The 19895-nt window shown below is 48.2% G+C and overlaps 1 protein-coding gene across 3 annotated transcripts in view; it reads right to left on the reverse strand.

Moving 5' to 3' along the window:
- znf536 (zinc finger protein 536) overlaps nt 1-19895 on the reverse strand; it is a 200897-nt gene that overhangs the window by 161654 nt on the left and 19348 nt on the right. Inside the window, exon 3 of one of the 3 annotated variants that reach the window (XM_085464316.1) lies at nt 1577-1684. The exons of the other annotated variants lie outside the window; for them this stretch is intronic. The gene's annotated coding sequence lies outside the window, so the exon portion shown is untranslated. The remainder of the gene's footprint in view (nt 1-1576; nt 1685-19895) is intronic. 3 annotated transcript variants of the gene reach the window in all.

A 19895-nucleotide genomic window follows, 5' to 3' on the forward strand; every position in this document is an offset into this window, starting at 1 on the left:
AGCTCCGCATGAAGCTGATCTGTGGACTCATTGCACTGAGACGGGTCTCTGCAGGTGCTTTGATGAGAAGATTTTGGTCATTTCAAGCTACATGTTTGAGAAGGCACGTCACACTTTGCTGTGTCCACACGAAGTGGATGTAAGAGGCCGTGTACAGGTTAGCCAAGCAGAAAAGCCACACTCCGTGTGCCCGCGTGGCCCAAAGTCGAGGTTTGCCTGCCCACTTCTGACAGCTCAGGTTTATGCGGACGTTTAAGCAAATCACACAACGCTGTATTTCTTTGACCGATCGATACGACCACCATTCCAGCTTTCCTTACTTCCCTCCCTCCTCCTTTCTCATCTCCCTCTGTCTGAGAGAATTGATCCGCACGCGTGGAGTGATATCAGCCGGCAGATAGAGCGATACGCCCCGCTCCCTCCCCGGCCCTCCTTTCACCACACTTCTGACACATAAATAAAATATGTGGCCTTTTTGTTTCGATTCACCGCCGTGTTAGTTCTGAGAAAAGAATATGGCGCGCAGGGCTCACACGGAGCTGTTGGTAGACAAGAGGGAGCTGAGAGCCGGCTGGTTGCCATCACTCACTGTTCACAGGCACTCTCCAAAATCCCCTGAACTTTCCGACATACGCATTTGTTAGAGTGACGCAGTCAGAGTCTGAAGAATGGCATCAGAAAATTAATGTGAGCACTAAATTATTCAGACGTTTTTTGCCATAATTCCTGACTTTACAACGGCACACTGCTGCACACACACACACACACACACATCTATATATTCCCAGTGCCATCTGAATTATTGCAGATCCGTTTAGTGTCGGCATCCAAAATTGGCAGAGGAGAGCACGAGAGGTGATGTGAGGAGAGTTCAGCCCCCCACCCCAGCCCCTGTCCCCACTTTAATACCAGCTGAAATAAATCTGCATGTATCGGGCCTGCTGTTAACACACCAACGCAACATGTTCCTCTACACCTCGGCTAGATGTTCCCGATATGGGGCAAAGGCATTTCCGCAGCTGCACAACAAATATCTGCTAGGTGAACTAACCTCGCATCCTCGGAGCGTCGGGCCGGCCCGACCGGCCTGACCCGCCCCCTCACCTTTATGTCAGGTCACACACACGGGCGTATTGATGTTACGTAACGCAGGCCGGCCACGCACCGGCAGAGACGGCTGAGATAGCAGAGGTGCGACGCAGCAGCTTGGACTTGGAGGACCACGACACCGGCTCGCTAACGGGATTACAGAGGAATTATCTGTCGATATGCTCATGCAGTCTCTCGCATGTCCAACTGCTCAGCAAGCGACACCATCGTCATCATCACCCCATACACGCAACATCATAATGGGCTCAGCAGAGACTTCCCCTCCTCTCCATCTTTTCTCTTCTCCTTCCTTCCTTCCTTCCTTCCTTCCTTCCTTCCTTCCTTCCTCCCTCCTGCACTTGAGCTTCACTCATTCACACCACACTGCTGCGACCTATAAATACCCAAACCACTCACAGTTATTCCCTCCACCTTCCCCGCCTCACTTCCTCTCCCCTGAAAGCCCTGAGTCACCTCAGACAGTCACCTCAGCAGGTGGGTGGGGGCGCTTTCTTAGACAGCGTGATGGTGACGGTGTGCTCAGCGCCGTAAGCCGGCTTCAGCTCCAATTCTACTTGCCGCTGATCAGGGAGCCCTGCGAGAGACAGAGAGAGAGATGAAAAAGTGCTGAGTCCGCCTCCAGAATCCCCTCCCCAGAAAGGGGTTCCCCCCACGCCCCTGGAAAAAGGAGGGGGGTGAGTTGATGCCCTCACACCTGTGCGGTCACTGACTGCTCGGACAGTCAGAATATAACTTTCTCCGTCCTTCAGCCTGAAACACATCCAACCCAAGCTTTATTTATCCAAACAATCCAAATGTGGCGGCAGAACCCGATCGAGGAAATTTTACTTTTACAGTTTGCTTATGTCAGAAATTCGCATGTAATTAAATTAAAGTCAATTTTGGTTTCTTTTTTAAAAAGTGCTGTTAGTTAAAGTAGAAAGTGAGACTGACGCTGAGGTGGATGATTTGGGACACTTCAGTACGAGTGGTGGTTTGACCACCGTTAGCACAGACGCTGCACAGGCAGCGAGCGCCTCACTCACTCGCACAGCCAGTCGTTAGCTCTATGAGCAGCCTGAAACCTCAGCTCCGTCCGTCTCCCATATGAAACACACGTTTCATGTTTGGCTTTTAAACCCAGTTTCAGAACAGTTCACATGTCATCTTAAATAAAATCATAAAGCCCACCATCACTGAGGGACGTCAGACAAAATGTGCTTCCCTGTAAGATCACGCGGGGCCAGACATGGTAACTCCAACATCACCTCCAATTAAAAATGAAAACGCCAAACTTCAAAATGCCAATCCTGACCGACGGGCGGCGTCTCGGCCCTCTGCTGACAGAGTGCACGGAGACGCTGATTCCAACAGGTTCCTTCACTCAGACTGGCTGTAATGTTGTTTCTTCATGGGAGCAAAGATAATGCCGATGATATGAAGTTACTGATACTGTAAAGCAAAGCTGCTTCTCGCTCTCAGGTTCAGACCGAAGCCCTGCACATTAAGGCTTTAAAGGAGCAACCAGCTCCTGCACAGAGCTGCAGATCCATATTTCATGCAGCAGATATCCAGGTCATTAAGCAACATTCTGACACCTCTGTTATTTACTACCCCGAGCGCTTTCCTACCTCGTTTAATCAGACTTTACTAAAAGCCGCTGACTCAGAGAGAAACCTTCTTTCTTTCTTTCTTCCTCTGTGCTCTGTTTATGTTTATCTCCTCGCTGCGTTCTGCTGCGTTCTGCTGCATTCGCCGCCTTCCTCGCCTTCTCTTTGCTTACTTACTCATATCTTTTAAAATGTCTATTTCACACGGGGCTGGGGGGGCAGAGACACAGATCACAAAAGAGCAAATAGGGGGGCGAGGGGGATGAGGGGGGTGCTCCCAGCCAGCGGTCGGGTGATAAACTTGTAAGCGCCTCACCAAACACACGCCCTTGCCGTCCCCACGCCGATGTGTTAAACAGCCAAGTGCACCGTTTTCTCCTCAGAGGAGGGTTACCTTCGATTTTCTCTGCTGGGAAGGGAGCTGGCGGGGGGGGGGGGGGGGGGGGGGGGGGGGGGGGGTTCAGCTCAATACAAGTTACCTTTAATGGGCGAATCAGGACGCAGAGCTTCAGGAAACAAGAAGGGGCAAGTGTGTGTGTGTGGGGGGGGGAGCAGTAGGGGTCAGGGGTCAAGAGCCGATCAACACATACACACAAACAAACGCTCACACACACACACACACACACACACACCACCACCATCCCCGCTAAATGAAACTTGGATGTAATATTGTTCTTGTCACCACGGCCATCTGATGTCCACACACACACACACACACACACACACACACACACACACACACACACAGAGCAACAAACAGATACACAAAAGGTGTAGTGAAGCTACACATTCATGAGCACCAGCCTTCCACACACCCCCACCCATTCCCCTTCTCTAGCACACACACACACACACACACACACACACACACACACACACACACACACTGCAGGATAAGACATGAGGAAATGGATGCCCATGTTTTGTGGGACCACCTGTTCATCCTGGATACAAGTCTGAGAACCCAGTAAGGGTTAACCCTCTTTGTGGGAGGGAGCCAGGAACGTGTACGTGTGTGTGTGTGTGTGTGTGTGTGTGTGTGTGTGTGTGTGAGAGCGCTGGCACCGCCCCATCTGAAACGTGCCCCATGAGTGGCAGACTGGCTCAGGCTGTCCGGCTGGGAGGGAACAGAGCCCACTGCTGGACCACCTCCCCAGCAACACACACACACACACACACACACACACACACACACACACACACACACACACACGCGCGCGTAATCCTTTCTATGGGGAGCATCTTTGCTCTCCATCACTACCTGCTCGCCAAAGAAAAAGAAAGGAAGAACAAAAGGAGGAGGACAAGTTGGTTTGCGGTCGAGTGTTTGGATCTAATATTAAACTATATAAAAATCAAACCCCACAAATGATTCATGCGTTCACACGACCCCTGGTTCTTTTTCAGCACAATGCATGAAACAAGGCAAAGCACTGGAGATGAGCTCGGCCACACGAGTTCTTCAGAGGAAACCGATCCAGCGACCTCACTCAGGTTAGAAGAAAACAGAATCAGGTTTCCTGATTCACGCCTCAAAATTACTCTAAAAACAGGGAAGCATTCAGCTCTGCTTACTCCATCGATAAAGACAAACACAACTAGAGAAATTAGTTTTATATAAAGTCCTCACGTCTATACTGTATACACAGGAAAAGTTATTATCTCTTATTTATTCCAGATTCCAGCATCTTCACACTCTGCTCCACTGCTCATATAAATATAAATATGCTGCTGTCTGTTATCTATTCTGTTACACTCAGAGCAAAGAAATAACCAGAGCGCAGGTCCTTTGTATGCGTCCACATACTTGTCAACAAAGTTGATTCTGATACTGATTAAAAAATAAAAACAGAGGGAGGAAGCCACTCAGCCAGCTGACTGTGGTTAGGACAGGAAGATGGAGGACGAGGGTTAAACTGTCCGCAGTGAAAGCTGAAGGTTTCACAGAGAGTCTAAAGGCGAGCTGCACGTGAGCAGAGCCAATGGCGAGACCGAGAACAACCGATGACATGTTTATTTCTATAAAGGCAGAAACAGACCTGCAGCAGCCTCGTGAAACATCGGAAATACCAGAAACACCAGAAACATTGGAAACATCAGAAATACCAGAAACATCGGAAACACCAGAAACATCGGAAACATCAGAAACATCGGAAACATCAGAAACACCAGAAACATCGGAAACACCAGAAACACCGGAAACACCAGAAACACCAGAAACACCAGAAACATCAGAAACACCGGAAACATCAGAAACACCGGAAACACCAGAAACATCAGAAATACCAGAAACATCAGAAACACCAGAAACATCAGAAACACCGGAAACACCAGAAACATCAGAAATACCAGAAACATCGGAAACACCAGAAACACCAGAAACACTGGAAACACCAGAAACATCGGAAACCCCAGAAATACCAGAAACATCGGAAACCCCAGAAACACCGGAAACATCGGAAACCCCAGAAACACCGGAAACATCGGAAACACCAGAAACATCGGAAACCCCAGAAATACCAGAAACATCGGAAACACCAGAAACACCGGAAACATCGGAAACCCCAGAAACACCGGAAACATCGGAAACATCAGAAACACCAGAAACACCGGAAACCCCAGAAATACCAGAAACATCGGAAACACCAGAAACACCGGAAACCCCAGAAATACCAGAAACATCGGAAACACCAGAAACATCAGAAATACCAGAAGCACCGGAAACCCCAGAAATACCGGAAACATCAGAAACACCAGAAACATCAGAAACACCAGAAACACCGGAAACCCCAGAAATACCGGAAACATCAGAAACACCAGAAACACCGGAAACCCCAGAAATACCAGAAACATCGGAAACACCAGAAACATCAGAAATACCAGAAACATCGGAAACACCAGAAACATCGGAAACATCAGAAATATCAGAAACATGGGAAACACCAGAAACACCAGAAACATCGGAAACCCCAGAAATACCAGAAACATCGGAAACCCCAGAAACACCGGAAACATCAGAAATACCAGAAACACCAGAAACCCCAGAAATACCAGAAACATCGGAAACACCAGAAACACCGGAAACCCCAGAAATACCAGAAACATCGGAAACACCAGAAACCCCAGAAATACCAGAAACATCGGAAACACCAGAAACACCAGAAACATCGGAGACCCCAGAAACACCGGAAACATCGGAAACATCAGAAACACCAGAAACACCAGAAACACCGGAAACCCCAGAAATACCAGAAACATCGGAAACACCAGAAACACCGGAAACCCCAGAAATACCAGAAACATCGGAAACACCAGAAACATCAGAAATACCAGAAACACCGGAAACCCCAGAAATACCAGAAACATCGGAAACACCAGAAACACCGGAAACCCCAGAAATACCAGAAACATCGGAAACACCAGAAACCCCAGAAATACCAGAAACATCGAAAACACCAGAAACACCAGAAACATTGGAAACACCAGAAACACCAGAAACATTGGAAACACCAGAAACATCAGAAACACTGGAAACACCAGAAACATTGGAAACACCAGAAACATCAGAAACACTGGAAACACCAGAAACATTGGAAACACCAGAAACACCGGAAACATCTGAAACCCCAGAAATACTGGAAACATTGGAAACACCGGAAACATCGGAAACAGAAATACCAGAAACATCGGAAACACCAGAAACATCAGAAACATCAGAAACATCAGAAACATCGGAATCACCGAAAACATCGGAAACACCAGAAACATCGGAAAAACCGGAAACATCAGAAACACTGGAAACACCAGAAACATTGGAAACATCAGAAACACCGGAAACATCTGAAACCCCAGAAATACCGGAAACATTGGAAACACCGGAAACATCGGAAACACCAGAAACACCAGAAAAATTTGAAACACTGCAAATATCAAGAACATCAAAAACACGAGAAATATCAGAAACATTAGAAACATGGTCGATACATCGGGGGAAATGGCGTGCTTGTGGTGTCTACACAAACACAAGACTAACCCAAACTTAACCCCACGAGGTGAGGCCAGCGGGTTACAGGTGTGTGTGTTGGGGGGGGGGGGGGGGGGGGGGGGGGTCCTGCCCACACCAACTGTTTCACACAAACACCTGAAGTATCTGAATCATGAATCTCATCGTTCTCCAAAGTGTCTACAAACCCCCCCACCCCACCCACCACCACCAACAAATAATCACCTCCTCACAGGAAGGCGAGGAGCATAAAAAAACAGCAATCTTGTCTTTAAACGAAAAGGGGAAAATATTTTAAGGGGCAATGAATTTCGTGGAGCTGAATAGGATGTTGGTACATGTTTTACTAAAGGAAATATAATGGCAGACTATTATTAGATCACATTAATCATGAGTGTGCCAAAGGCAGTGACAGCCGTGCTGAAAAGGATTGAAAACGCTGGTAATGGATATAAATTACCCATTGTGTGATAAAAGGATTTTTTCTTCACTAAGAAGGTAAAAAGGAATAAAAACACTAAGAGAGCCACTAAACGGTGTGTGTGTGTGTGTGTGTGTGTGTGTGTGTACATATTTATCTGTGTGTGTGAGTGTCCTGCTGCCTGCCTGCCTGTGTGTGTGTAACATGTAATAATACAGGGTTATCAGTGCGGGATTAAAATTTTAAGGGAATCAGATAGTGACAGTGAGGCCCTGCGTTTAAAGGCGTCTCTGACAGAAAAGAGCGAAGGATTAAAAACAGATTAAATTGGTTCATAGTGACGGAGATGAAAGGAAGGAAGGAAGGAGGAAGAGCGCGGGGGGAAGGAGAGAGTGCTTTGACAGAGGTCTGTCAGGCTTTTGGCACCGTGATAATGAGTCACATCTCCCATGCACTGTTATTTATCGCCGACTTGGCTCACAAACAAAAGATCAATAATTTTGAGCAAATCTAATGTTGTCCTCAATGCTAATGTGCTCATCCATCACATCTGCCATCTTCACCGAGATGGACTGATTCCCTGTTTATTTGGAGATCAAATGCAATTGTATCACATGTCTCTAATAACAGAGGAAGCCCCCTCCCACGTGAGCGCGTGCGCCTTGGATCGCGGCCATGTATATGTAGTCGAGCCGTCGTGTTCGGGATGTCACGTATGTGTAAATGATAATATATGGAAGGAAAAGGCGATGCGTCGCCACGCATCAATCTTCATTTCTTCCTCAGACCTTGCTTTGTGAAATATGAAGTGTGTCAACGGCCTGTCCCCCCACAACACGGGAGGCGCGCGAAGATCCGTCAAAGCGGCCCGCCTGGCGTGGCGCGGCTCGCCCGCAGCGCAAACGCGCGAGAAGACAGCAGATCCTTCACTGACAACTAGCCCTGGGTGAGACACTTCCCAGCCACCTGAACTCAATCAGGCCCCAGTGGAGGCGGCGTTTGGGTATTTCATTTCATCTCCGTCCCCTTACTCACTCAAGGTGCGTTTGATTTATCTCCCGATGCTACGCGCAGGAACGCAATTCGCATTTGGAATCTAGCGTCGGGGTTCGTTTTCCGGGCGGGATCAAAGGGAAGGCCACTCCGACCGTCGGCTTCGTCTGAGAGTTTCTCTGCTCTCCGTTGGCATGTCGAGCTCACCCGCCGAACGCCGATATCGAGCAGGGCGACGGTGGAGTCGGTGGCAGGTGGAATACGCTAAGCTCCTTCCCTGCTCCCTGGGTGAGGTGTGAGGAGCAAAACAATGACAGACAAAGGTCACCTGGCCCACAACGCCCCACCTGCTGAGGTGTCGACCTGCCAAACGCACCCCTGAGGAAGGAGGAGGAAAGGAAGGAGTGTGCAAGGGAACAAAGACTTTAAGAAAAGACAGCCCGGTCCTCGGGATGACCAGCAGACGGGATCGGCATCTATTAAACGGGACGTTTGGAGCAACGATTTCTTCCACGATGACACCATACACAGTCATGTGACGCTCATCCTGCAGAGAGACTGGCGCCTTTATGGACAGGGAGACATTTAATCCTGATTGCAACGACGTCACTAACGGGAAACTGGAGACAAACAAATGACCCTTACTGATCCAAACGAGTCTTTGTTAGCTAGTTAACGTGCATAAAGCTCACTGCACACCTGAACCACTAAGACACGAGCCAATCGGGGTCTGCGGTGCAGACATCACAGTAGACAGTAGTAGTGGCGTGAACAAGCATGGCGTCCAGTCAGCGCAGTGCTGCTAGGACTGACCTCACATTTGCCTGAGAACAGGCTGCGTGACCAGCGATAAAACAGCAAAAACATCAATAATTAATACGTGTCATCATCGTCATCATCCATTTTTATAAAACACAGAAAAAGTTTTATTCCACTGTGACGTAAAATTATAACATTACTCATCACTAGTAAATATTATTTTATTTATATCGGTTTAAATAAGTGTCAGTTTACAAAAGTAATATCAGCTGTTCTTAAATTAATTCCGTTTCGTGTCCTAAACCTCGTGTGAGCCTCTGCCTCCATGTTTTAAAAAAAACACACTTCAAAGTAAGAGTCCAGAGATTTCGCAGATTTTGGAAATAGTAACAAATAACAAACGGCTCAAATGTGTTTCTGTACATTTTTAGTTTGTCAGGGATCTACGCACGGCCTCACGGTGGACGATTTCTTCAAACCAGCTTCATTTTACCTTCGAAGCAGCATCTTCTCATATGTGGAATTTTCTGTGCATGAAAGTGTTTATGACGAGGGCAGCGTGCACTGAGCTGTGTCTCAGCCCGGCTGCTGTATGATGATTTGGTGGAAGGTGAGAGGAGAAGATGCTGGCTGCAGCAGGTCGGGACCTTGGCAGGTGAGATAATAAAGCCTTGACATAAGGCTGAGAGCAGGGAGGCACACCACGACCCGGTGCACCTCCCAACTGCACCTCATTCTCTCTCTCGCCGGGTCTTTCCACCCCGCTGTTTACATGCTCAGACACCTGGGAGGGCGGCAGACGTCCTCCGTGTTCAGAGCGGTGTCAGGGCACAGCTAAAGGTCAACGTGCACAAGCGGCGCACGGCGCAGAGGAGCACATTTTTGCTTTGATGAAATGTCTTGGACGTGTGATGGCGTGTTTGAGAAACAGCTGCAGTTTAACTGACGCTGAGATGCAAATGCAAACACATGCGGCGTGAATGACACAGAACCGTGGAGTCATCGGCGTGACACACGGAATCACAGGTCAGCGCCTCTGATTCAGACTAAGCTTTGTGTGACATCGAAGAGTCACGTGTTAGATCTGTTCGTGGAAACGTAGAGTTTTACACCCGCAGAGGAAGCGCGTCTGAGCCTGGTTTGTAATAAGTTACCAGTGTACCTCTGTAATGAGCGCACACTATCACCATCATCATCAACGCCATCATCTGCAATCATCAGGCCGATCAGACGCCGGATTTTATTACAGCTAGGATGGCATGGGTAGTCAGAGGATGGTGATGAAGCCGTGCGAGGATCCGTTCACACCGAGCGCGTCTGCGTCTCACAGAGAAGCAGAGCAGGAGCCCGTGTGCACCCTCCCCCAACGAACGCCTCGATTTACATTTACGCCTAAATGCGTCCAACGGCAACAAACAAGAGCTCGAAAACATGACTTATGTGAAAAACCTGAATCACAAACACGCGTCTGGTTAATGTGCGGCACAAACTGAACTCACCCTGACCCTCGACAGGTCGCGTGAGCCGTGTGCGTTTCTTCTGCTCGGGCTCTGGAGGTTTGGGAGCTGAAGCTTCCTTCAGCCTCCACCTTTCATCCATTTCACTGATTTAGTATCGTCAATCATTTTCGGACAAGTGAAAATAACAAGTGAAAAGATCGTCTCTGGTTTGTGTTTATAGCAAGGATGCATTTTAATTTATTCCTCCTATCAGCTGCCAGCTCACCTCAGACACGCGACCGCCCCAGACTGGCTGACAGGTACTCATCCAGGCACGTATGACATCCAGGCTAACGGTCTCTATTCATTACTGTTCCAGAGCAGCTTTGCATGATTCACAGTTCAGAATGAGGCTTCTTTTTCTGATCCCGGGTCAGCCCCTCCTTTCTCTGAAAAAAGCTCCTCCCACTCACTGCAGGTGGGTGGGGCTTGTAGCCCCTCTCTGCGACATCGTGAAGATCCAGCTGAGCGTTGGGCTTGCAAAGATTACCGCACACTGAGCTGAATATTAGAAACTCTGGCTGTGTTTGACAGGAAGAGGAGAACTACGACAGGAAGTGAGGAGCAGCGCCACTTTACCAGCGGGTATACGTGCGATGGCAGCGTTCAGGGCAGGTGTGGAGTAATCGTCTGTAACGACCTCGCAGGACGGACAGGTGCCACGCACAGGCCTCTCTCTCGTTTTGGTTCCCGAGTATCGCCGCCCGCGGGATTTCGCTGCTCCAAAGAGCAGTGTCAGAGATCTCGACAGCACGCGACGTTTCCCTGAGCCGCCGCTGTCATGTTCCCTCTGCTCCTCGCTTCCACCCCCACCCGTCTCCTCTGAGCCGCTCAGACTCGAGCTGGAGACTTTCTCCCTGAGCGTTTTCACTTGTCATTTTTTTAAACACACATATCAAAGTGGAGAGTTGGGGGGGGGGGGGCAAAGACAGATGTTTCTCTTATGCCTTTCTACTCGAGTACAATGAACCTTTGGAAAGGGAAGAGAGAAAGAGAGGCAGAAAAGACATTTGCAGAGATCCTTTTGCAATCCACATCCTTTCTCCCGACGACTGGCAATACATCATTTGTATTGATGCAATATTAAATTTCAATATCGCATGTCAAAAGGTACAAAATGATAGATCATAGCCTAACTAAATGAATTATTAAAGGCCTAAGCCAGCTATGCTATCGGCTCCTCTTACAATCAGCTGTGTCAGAGGAGTGCAGTTGGTGATTCTGGCAGCGTTTCAAAGCTTTGTCGTTTTTCTTTCTAGTCGCATCCCGGCTTTCTTAATCGAGCTTTCTGTCACTTATTAATGTTCCCGAGGAACTCAAAACCACAGATCTTTCCCTCCCAATAAGAGCAGGCCTAACTCACGTCCTTTCATTCCTCCAGGAACATTATTATTTTCAAACTATTAATGAATAAAGTCATAATTAAATATTCAATACTGAACAGAGGGTAAGCCAGAGGAAGCATGTTGACTTCTGTTGGATGTCTTAAGTGCAGCGAAAGTGTGCAGAGCGGCGGTGGAGGCGGAGACTCGTTCTGCGTGCTGTGATTTATGTGCTCCTTCTGCGACCCTCGAACTTTATCTCTATTGTCTCCGTCTGATAGAGCGACGTTGCGACCCTCTCTGCGCCTTGCCACAGCGCCGCCGCTTACCAGACTCCATGTTGGATTCTAATTTACGACCTGAGTCAAAGGTCGCATCTCTGAGGCCTCGTTGAGCCGTCTCCTACAGAAGGCTGAGTCGAGTCTTCCAGTCCTTCCTCTTCCTGCTTCAATCTAAAGCCAGTGGCCGTTAACGCCAACTTAACCTTCCTAACACTGAGAGGCGTTTCCTGGAACCCTCATAATCAAAGACACTCGTGGAAGTGATAACGAGCAGACGAGGTTAATATGGTCTGCAGGACCTTGAATGCCAGCAGAGTGACGCTCGACCCTTTGGCTGGTGCTTTTCTGCAAACCACTCGCTGTCTTCATCGTCTCTGGCAGTTTAATGAGCCACAGGTGCAGCTGCCTCTCAGGTGAGTCTCTCCTCCACGTTGTTCTGCTTCTGCCCAGGGCTAAGAGGGACCCCCACCGCTCACAGAGCATCTCCAGACCCGAGCAGGACGGTTGAAGCACCAGATGAGGGCCTCTCTGAAGAGGCAGCTGAATGATGCTGAGGACCGCCACAGTCACAACCTGACTTTCAAAATAAGAGCAAGGGGGTTTCACACAGTAAAAATAATAATGATGGGATTTTTAAAAGTCCCATTATGAGTCAAGCCAAGTCACATCTGTATGTGGTTTAAAATGGAGCACTGTAACAAAAAATAATTTCCCCCAGGGATCAATAAAGTATTCTGATTCTGATTCTGATTCTGATATGTGCGAAAGGCTTTCATCAGTGAAACCTCTCTGTGACATCAGGCACTGAGGGCAACAGGCTAACAGCGACGTGTTTTTGACTGCTACGTTTTACATAAACAACATTTTTACTCATTTGTGTCATTCAGGTCTCAGCAGATGTTTCCAGAATCAACAACAGAGCAGAGACGGCGCTAAACCAAGCTGTACGTATCATCACCTGGCTCTCTCCCACAGCTTTGTCCTGCCCAAGGTTTCTTCCTGTCAAAAGGGAGTTTTTGCTTCCCACTTCCAACAGCGTGCCGATAGGGGGTCGCCTGACTGCAGGGTCGCAGTTTAAAGCACCTTGAGGTGACTGCTGTTGTAGCTTTTTCAGCCCGAACGGCTCGGTTCTCCTGAAAGTTCCCCGTCTGCACGCAAACGGCCGAGTGCTGGGCATTCTGCTTTTCTCTCTGTGGCTCATCCGTTAATTCTCCCGCGCTCACCCAATGTCCTCAATCCTTAACCCCCGTGAGGTTTTAATTGCAGGCTCCAGATTGCGGGCCGGTCAGGGCCTGGCGAACCCCACGAGAAGTCGCAGCCTCCATTTAGCTCCCGGATCCGAAGCGAGCGAACACAGTGCCCCCGTGTTATCGTGCGAGCGCTGGCTGGCAAAAATTCAATTTTCATCCCCCCCTTTTGTATCCGAGCCTGCTGTCTTTGCCCTAACGATGCTCTGTCATCAGCCCCCCCTCCTCCCCGACACACACACGGTTCCTCCTGCCTTCTCCCTTCAACAACAGAACACAGTGGAGTCGTTAGGACCCTCTCTTCATTACTTCAAAAAACCAATCATTAGACACCAGAGTATATACGTAATTAGAAAATCACTTCCTTTGCAATCCCGGCTAAGTAGTTTACATACTGTAATTACAGGGACAAAATCAATTTTTAATCATTTCACTGATTGGGCTCATCAGCTCAGTAGGAACATTGTATCCTGCTTGTTGTGCGAAAGCAACATCTGGGCTAAAACAATTACCCTTTTGTGTTGTAGTGCGCCTCCGAAAAAGCCTCGCCGCCACTTCCCCACGCCGTGGACACTCTTTCCGTCTCTATGCGTCTCCAGGCGTCTCTCTCCTTCCTCCTTTTCTCTCGCTCTCTCTTTCACTCCCTGCCCTTGACTTGGACATGCAGGATCACATTTAAAGCTTTATAAATCAATACGCTATAATAAGCTGCTGCTGCCAGAGCGAGAGAGGAAGGAGGCAAAAACAACATATTGCCTTTTTAACACCTCTCTCTGCTGCGTTTTCTCTGCGTTGTTTTCATGCCCCCTGTTATTGTCATCCATGTTTTGTATTATTACTATTTTATCTTCACGTCGTTGCTTTTAGAAAACATATTTTGGGAGGCGTCGCCTCCTCGTGTTCACACGCTTTGCAAGTGTGAAGAAAAACGTAGAAGCGGGAGGTGTCTTCCTGTCGAGGTGAGACAGAAATCAGCCTCACGTCTTGTGTCCCGGTATGTTTCCCCCTTCACTGGCTAATAAAATGCTTTGTATTCCTGTCTGAGAGAGGAACAATCGATCCACATTAGTCTGAACTCCCTCTGTCTCACTTTGAAAACTCGGGAAATCAGATTTCAGAGGAGAGAGGAAAAAAAATCGGTTAATGCATTGATCATCCGGCCCGTATGCAAATCGCACTCGCCTTTATTTTTTTGCTGATCAATAGTATTAATTAACGGCTCCATTTTAACAGCAGCCCACAATTCGGTTAGACGCCGCAGACGACCTCAGAAATCATCTTTACCCCCCCTCCCTGCCGCCGCTGTCCCTCAGTAACACTGGAAATGAGCGCCTGCGTGGCAACCACCGTAAATCTATCTGTGAGGATGTGGCAGTAACAGTGAAACACGGCCTCCGATCACTGATTCTTAAGGCGGAACTCTGGATTCAAAAGGCCAAAATGGAGAAAGAGATTTTCAAATTAAAAGCACCCCTGTCCTGTGATTCAGGTATAAACCAAGGGATGAAAAATGCATAAACATTTTTAAAACATGGCTTTAATTATCCTGTGTGTTTATGATTTTTCTGCTTTTCCTGTGTCTCACACTCCTCTGCTGCCATTCGGAGCATGTCGCAGGGTCAGACTTTTCACCGATTGGTTGATCGACGGCGGGCTCGCCACAGAAATGGCTTCATCAGAACGGAGGCGCTTCGCTAATCTAGCCGATAATAATATAAAACTGTCAGTCAGAGTTATTCTGGCCGCATTTGCATAATGAAGCTCAAATGCATAAAGAAAAATCAAATAGGAAAATGATGATGGGGAGGGGGGGTAAATAATTTATTGCTTTTTTATTTTTGTCCCACAAAAATAAAATGACTGCGTCTTTTTATTTTTCATATTATTTTTGGTGGATTTAAAGGAATCCTGTTTACTTACTGCGCCTGTGTGGTTGGCAGACTTTGACCTCCATAAATCGGTGACGGCACAAATTTAATGTTTGGGGTTTTTATATTTTCTGACCCAACTTTGAAATAAAATATTTTAATTGAGGGTTTTTAAATCTGTGCATGTATACAATCTGAATAAAACTGAAAATCTCCAGTACTGTGTGCGTGTGTGTGTGTGTGTTGTCGGAGGGGGCGGGGTCTGTGCTAACCAGTGGAGCTGCTGCTGCTGCCAGCGATGTTGGTGTGTGGGATTAATAATGGACGCTTTTTGAAATTATTATTATTCCCAAAATGCTCTTTTGTGATTTGCTTTGAAGGGCATGTGTGTGTGCGTGTGTGTGTGTGTGTGTGTGCGTGTGTGTGCGTGTGTGTGTGTGTGTGTGCGTGTGTGTGCGTGTGTGTGTGTGTGTGTGCGTGTGTGTGTGTGTGTGTGTGTGTGCGTGTGTGAGTGTGTGTGTGTGTGTGTGTGTGTGTGTGTGCGTGTGTGTGTGTGCGTGTGTGTGTGTGTGTGTGTCTCCAATTATACAATTAGTGAGGAATGTAGGGCAGCAGCGGCGCGGTGCTGCTCGCCGAGCCCGGACAGTGCCTCACCTCGGTTGCCTCACATACACAAATATCGAAGAGGACGGTGGGAGACGTTCCTCGAGTTTCAGTCGAGCCGCCGCCAGCGGCTGTAGCAGGAACTGAAAGCAAAGGTCAAAGGTGAAAATGGGTCGAAAAGTCCACAGTTTCAGCACGAGTGTGTGTGTGTGTGAGTGTGTGTGTGAGTGTGTGTGTGTGTGTGTGCGTGAGTGTGTGTGTGTGTGTGTGTGAGTGTGCGAGTGTGTGTGTGTGTGTGAGTGTGTGTGAGTGTGTGTGTGTGTGTGTGTGTCCGTGAGTCTGTGAGTGTGTGTGTGTGTGTGCGTGTGTGAGTGTGCGTGAGTGTGTGTGTGTGAGTGTGTGTGAGTCTGACTGTGTGTGAGTCTGAGTGTGTGTGAGTCTGACTGTGTGTGAGTCTGTGTGTTTCTGCAGCACGTAACGTAAACTTTTTTCTGTTGTCATTTATGATTTTTGACTCTTCAGGCGACTCAAACGTTTTATTTTGAAGGCCGGTGTAAACGCTGAATGACAGGAAGTGTGAGTCGGAGCCGTTTCCATGATGGGATCGTTGTTCACGCCGAGCTAACATAAAAATCTTGTTTTTCGCAGATTAAACGTAAACGTCCTGATTCCAGCTGTTTTTTCAGTCAGTGAGCTGATTCTTGATTGGCTGCTCAGAGCTTTGATGTCAGAGGTCATGTGGTTTTTCAGCTTTTTTCTCCTCCACATTAGCTGCTCGGTCCTCCCTCTCTGATAAAGTCGTTTTTTGGTTAAGTCCCTCCCCCCGCGGCGTGCTGGTTTGTGACTCGGAGTACATCCAGCGGTAGCTGCTGCTGCTGAGATGAAGCGATACGATAAATGGATTTATGATGAAGCACAAATTGTTTAATAATTTGGCCTCTTTCTGATTGTCCTCTCGCCGTCGCCTGGCTGCCGCCGCCGCCGCCGTACTCGCTTTAATACGCAGCAACAACAACAGCCAAGTGCCATCTGTTGGCATGTGGATTTTCTGTAATCTCTCTTTACTGATTACAACAATGACTACACAAACCTCTTAAATAATTATCCTACAATGTAAAAAAAAGCCAAATAATTATAATCATTAACTCCCACCAAGTCTGCCACTCCTCCAGCAAATGAAGGCTGTCAGCGAGAGAGCGAGCGGCGTTTTTCTGCCGCGATGCCAATCATGTCTTATTTATACCAGCAGGGAAGAGAACCGCACAGCAGCGACAATCTCAACCCAACAACGCCGGAGAGGAAACTGTGGCTAAATTGACCCGTCTCCGCCCTCTCTGCTCCATCACGCGGAGGACGGGTTAGTGCTCGTCTCACTTTAGTGTTTGACAAAGAGACGCCAAAGAGGACGGAGGCACAACACGGTGCTTTAAAATGAGCCTCAGGTGAACCACGAACCTGTGAATCTAAACTTTAAATGGTTTCACGTCTACTAAAGAACAGGAATGCATTTTTTAAACTGGAGTGGCAGTATAGCGTAGCAGAGGGTGAAAATACCTCTGACTGCTGCTGTGTGCGAGCGTGTTAGAGCAGCAGCTTTGCTGTGTGTGCGTCTATAAGTCATCTGTGCGTGTGTGTGCGAGCTTTGTGTGAGAAATGGTGTGAGAATACGTCAGGGGTAGCATGTGTTAGCTCTGCTTCCAATATGAGGGAAATCTGTGGCACATACCTCCGATATGACACGAGCCAACACGCCGTGACTCACCGCGTGCTATATTTGATTAATCAAAAACGTGTTCCTAAACAGCACGGCGCGCCACGCCACCGGCAGTATGTACGCTCCGGTACATACCTGCTCCTCTGATACATGAACTTCCAGCTTTCATTGATTAGCACTTTACCACCAATCAATTTTTTACAAACCGTCCTGACCCTCAACCCTCCCTCTGCTGCGCGGGACGCCCCCTCTCTCCCAGGACGAAGGACTTTTACAAACGAAAAGAACACAGAGACGTGAGAGAGGAGTAATTATGAGCGAGGAAGAGGAGGGACGGCGGGCAGACAGGTATGGATTTAAAGATGAATGTGAGCCTCGGAGAGAGAGAGTCTCGTTTCTGCAATGATGATGATGATGATGACGTGCTGATTACAGACAACTGGGTAGGATGAAGCATGCCCCCCCCCACACATACACACACAGTAACAGCCCATCACGGTGAGGGATGGGGTGGCCACGCTCATCCAGCTCCAGGAATAATGGCTCGCACCTGTTTACCGTGTCACCTCTGTTTGCTAATTGTCTCCTTGAGCTGCACAGAGAGGAAATGACAGCGGTGTGGCTCTGTGACAGGCCGAGTGTGTGTGTGTGTGTGAGTGTGTGTGTGTGTGCGAGTGTGTGTGTGTGTGTGTGTGTGTGCGAGTGTGTGTGCGCGAGTGTGTGTGTGTGTGTGTGTGTGTGCGAGTGTGTGTGTGTGTGCGAGTGTGTGTGTGTGTGTGTGCGAGTGTGTGTGTGTGTGTGTGAGTGTGTGTGTGTGTGTGTGTGCGAGTGTGTGTGTGTGTGTGTGTGTGTGCGAGTGTGTGTGTGTGTGTGTGCGAGTGTGTGTGTGTGTGTGCGAGTGTGTGTGTGTGTGCGAGTGTGTGTGCGCGAGTGTGTGTGTGTGTGTGTGTGTGTGTGCGAGTGTGTGTGTGTGTGTGTGAATATGTGCTGAAAAGTCTGGTGTGTTTTGGATGGCCCCGCCCCTCCCTGAGCCTGGTTCTGCTGAAGGTTTCTTCCTGTTAAAAGGGAGTTTTTCCTTCCCACTGTCACCAAGTTCTTCTTATAGAGATGGGGTGTCAAACGCAAGGCCCAGGGGCCAGAATCGGCCCAGGAAAGAGGCCAATCCGGCCCACTGGACAGCTATGGAAAATGTAAAGGCGGGCACAGGAAAGAAAGCTTTCTGTAATTTATTTCTTTTATTCATTAAAGCAGCATTTCTGTAATATGTAGTTAAACCTGTAAAATGAGCCTGCCTGTATTACTGTAGGTCTTACAGTACAAAGAGCCGTGACTGCGCTAAATGAATAAAACTAAACTCACAGACATGAATGTTTTTTTCAGTAAGTTTAAAAAAAGACACTGTTCATTAACACAAACTTTCCCTTTTAAAAGTGAAATTGTGTTTCTTTTTCTTCACGTAGCTCACGGTTTAAATGTGCAGTTAAACTTTAGCACAGTGTCACCACTCCGGCCTCCGTGTGAAATCAACATTTAAAAGAATAACGTACAGCTGACATTTATGGACATCCTCAGTAAGTGAATCATCTGTACGTCGCTCAAATCATGCAGGAAAAGGAGCAGACAGAAGAAGAACCCTCCTTCTGTTTAACGGATGAAGCGATATGACGTGCAGGGCAGGCGTGCATGCACACACATACATGTGTGGACATTCAGAAACGCTCCCTCATTCACATAGTTAAGAAAAGTGACCATATAAAAACTGGCGGATGATGCAGAGGTGTCGGGGCGTTTCCATCGTTCGGTCACACTTTACGTTACATTCGTGCAACCAGACGGCTCAGATTTAAAAAGAGACCCAGGTTTGGGTTCAAATAAGCTTTCTCTCAACCCTGTCTCCATCTCCTCTGTTACCACAGTAACGACCAGCGGCAAAGTCTGACCGCAGCGCGCCCGCCAGCCGAAAACGTCCTGAAATTTCCAGGAAGCCTCACATCAGCGGCTCCACATCTGGACGCTCAGAATTCAGTCCAAGGAAAAAGTAAACAGGCCGTCTGAGTGTTTCTGATAATTGAATCAATATTTCATATCTTCGCTGCTCGTATTTATGTTGCAGCTACAGGTTGATTTTTTATTTTTCTCTGCGCGTGATGAGGAGAAGACGTTAAACGGAGCCAGATTCAGTTTAATAGCAGACAGATGCAAAGAGCAGATTTAACAGACTCGGAGTCACACGCGCAGCAGAAACACGCCCCCGACGCATCCTGCTGCCGGCTCTGCCGCCATGCATCCCGGCATATGTGCCTTCAAACTCACGCCGCGGATGCACGAAAACACGCCCAAACACGGCCGCTTTGACCACATCTTCAGCTGCCGTGAGTACGTGCGTGCACGCTGGCAGTGGAAGCGTGGAGTCCAACGAGCACGCCGTTGAGCCGCCGGCAGACACTGCGACAGGCCAACTCAGAGAAAGTACGGCACGACTTTGT

Source organism: Copadichromis virginalis, linkage group LG1, assembly GCF_057382275.1.
Source record: "Copadichromis virginalis isolate Kocher_CV1m ecotype Utaka linkage group LG1, C_Virginalis_male_GT1.1, whole genome shotgun sequence".
Classification (NCBI taxonomy): domain Eukaryota; kingdom Metazoa; phylum Chordata; class Actinopteri; order Cichliformes; family Cichlidae; genus Copadichromis; species Copadichromis virginalis.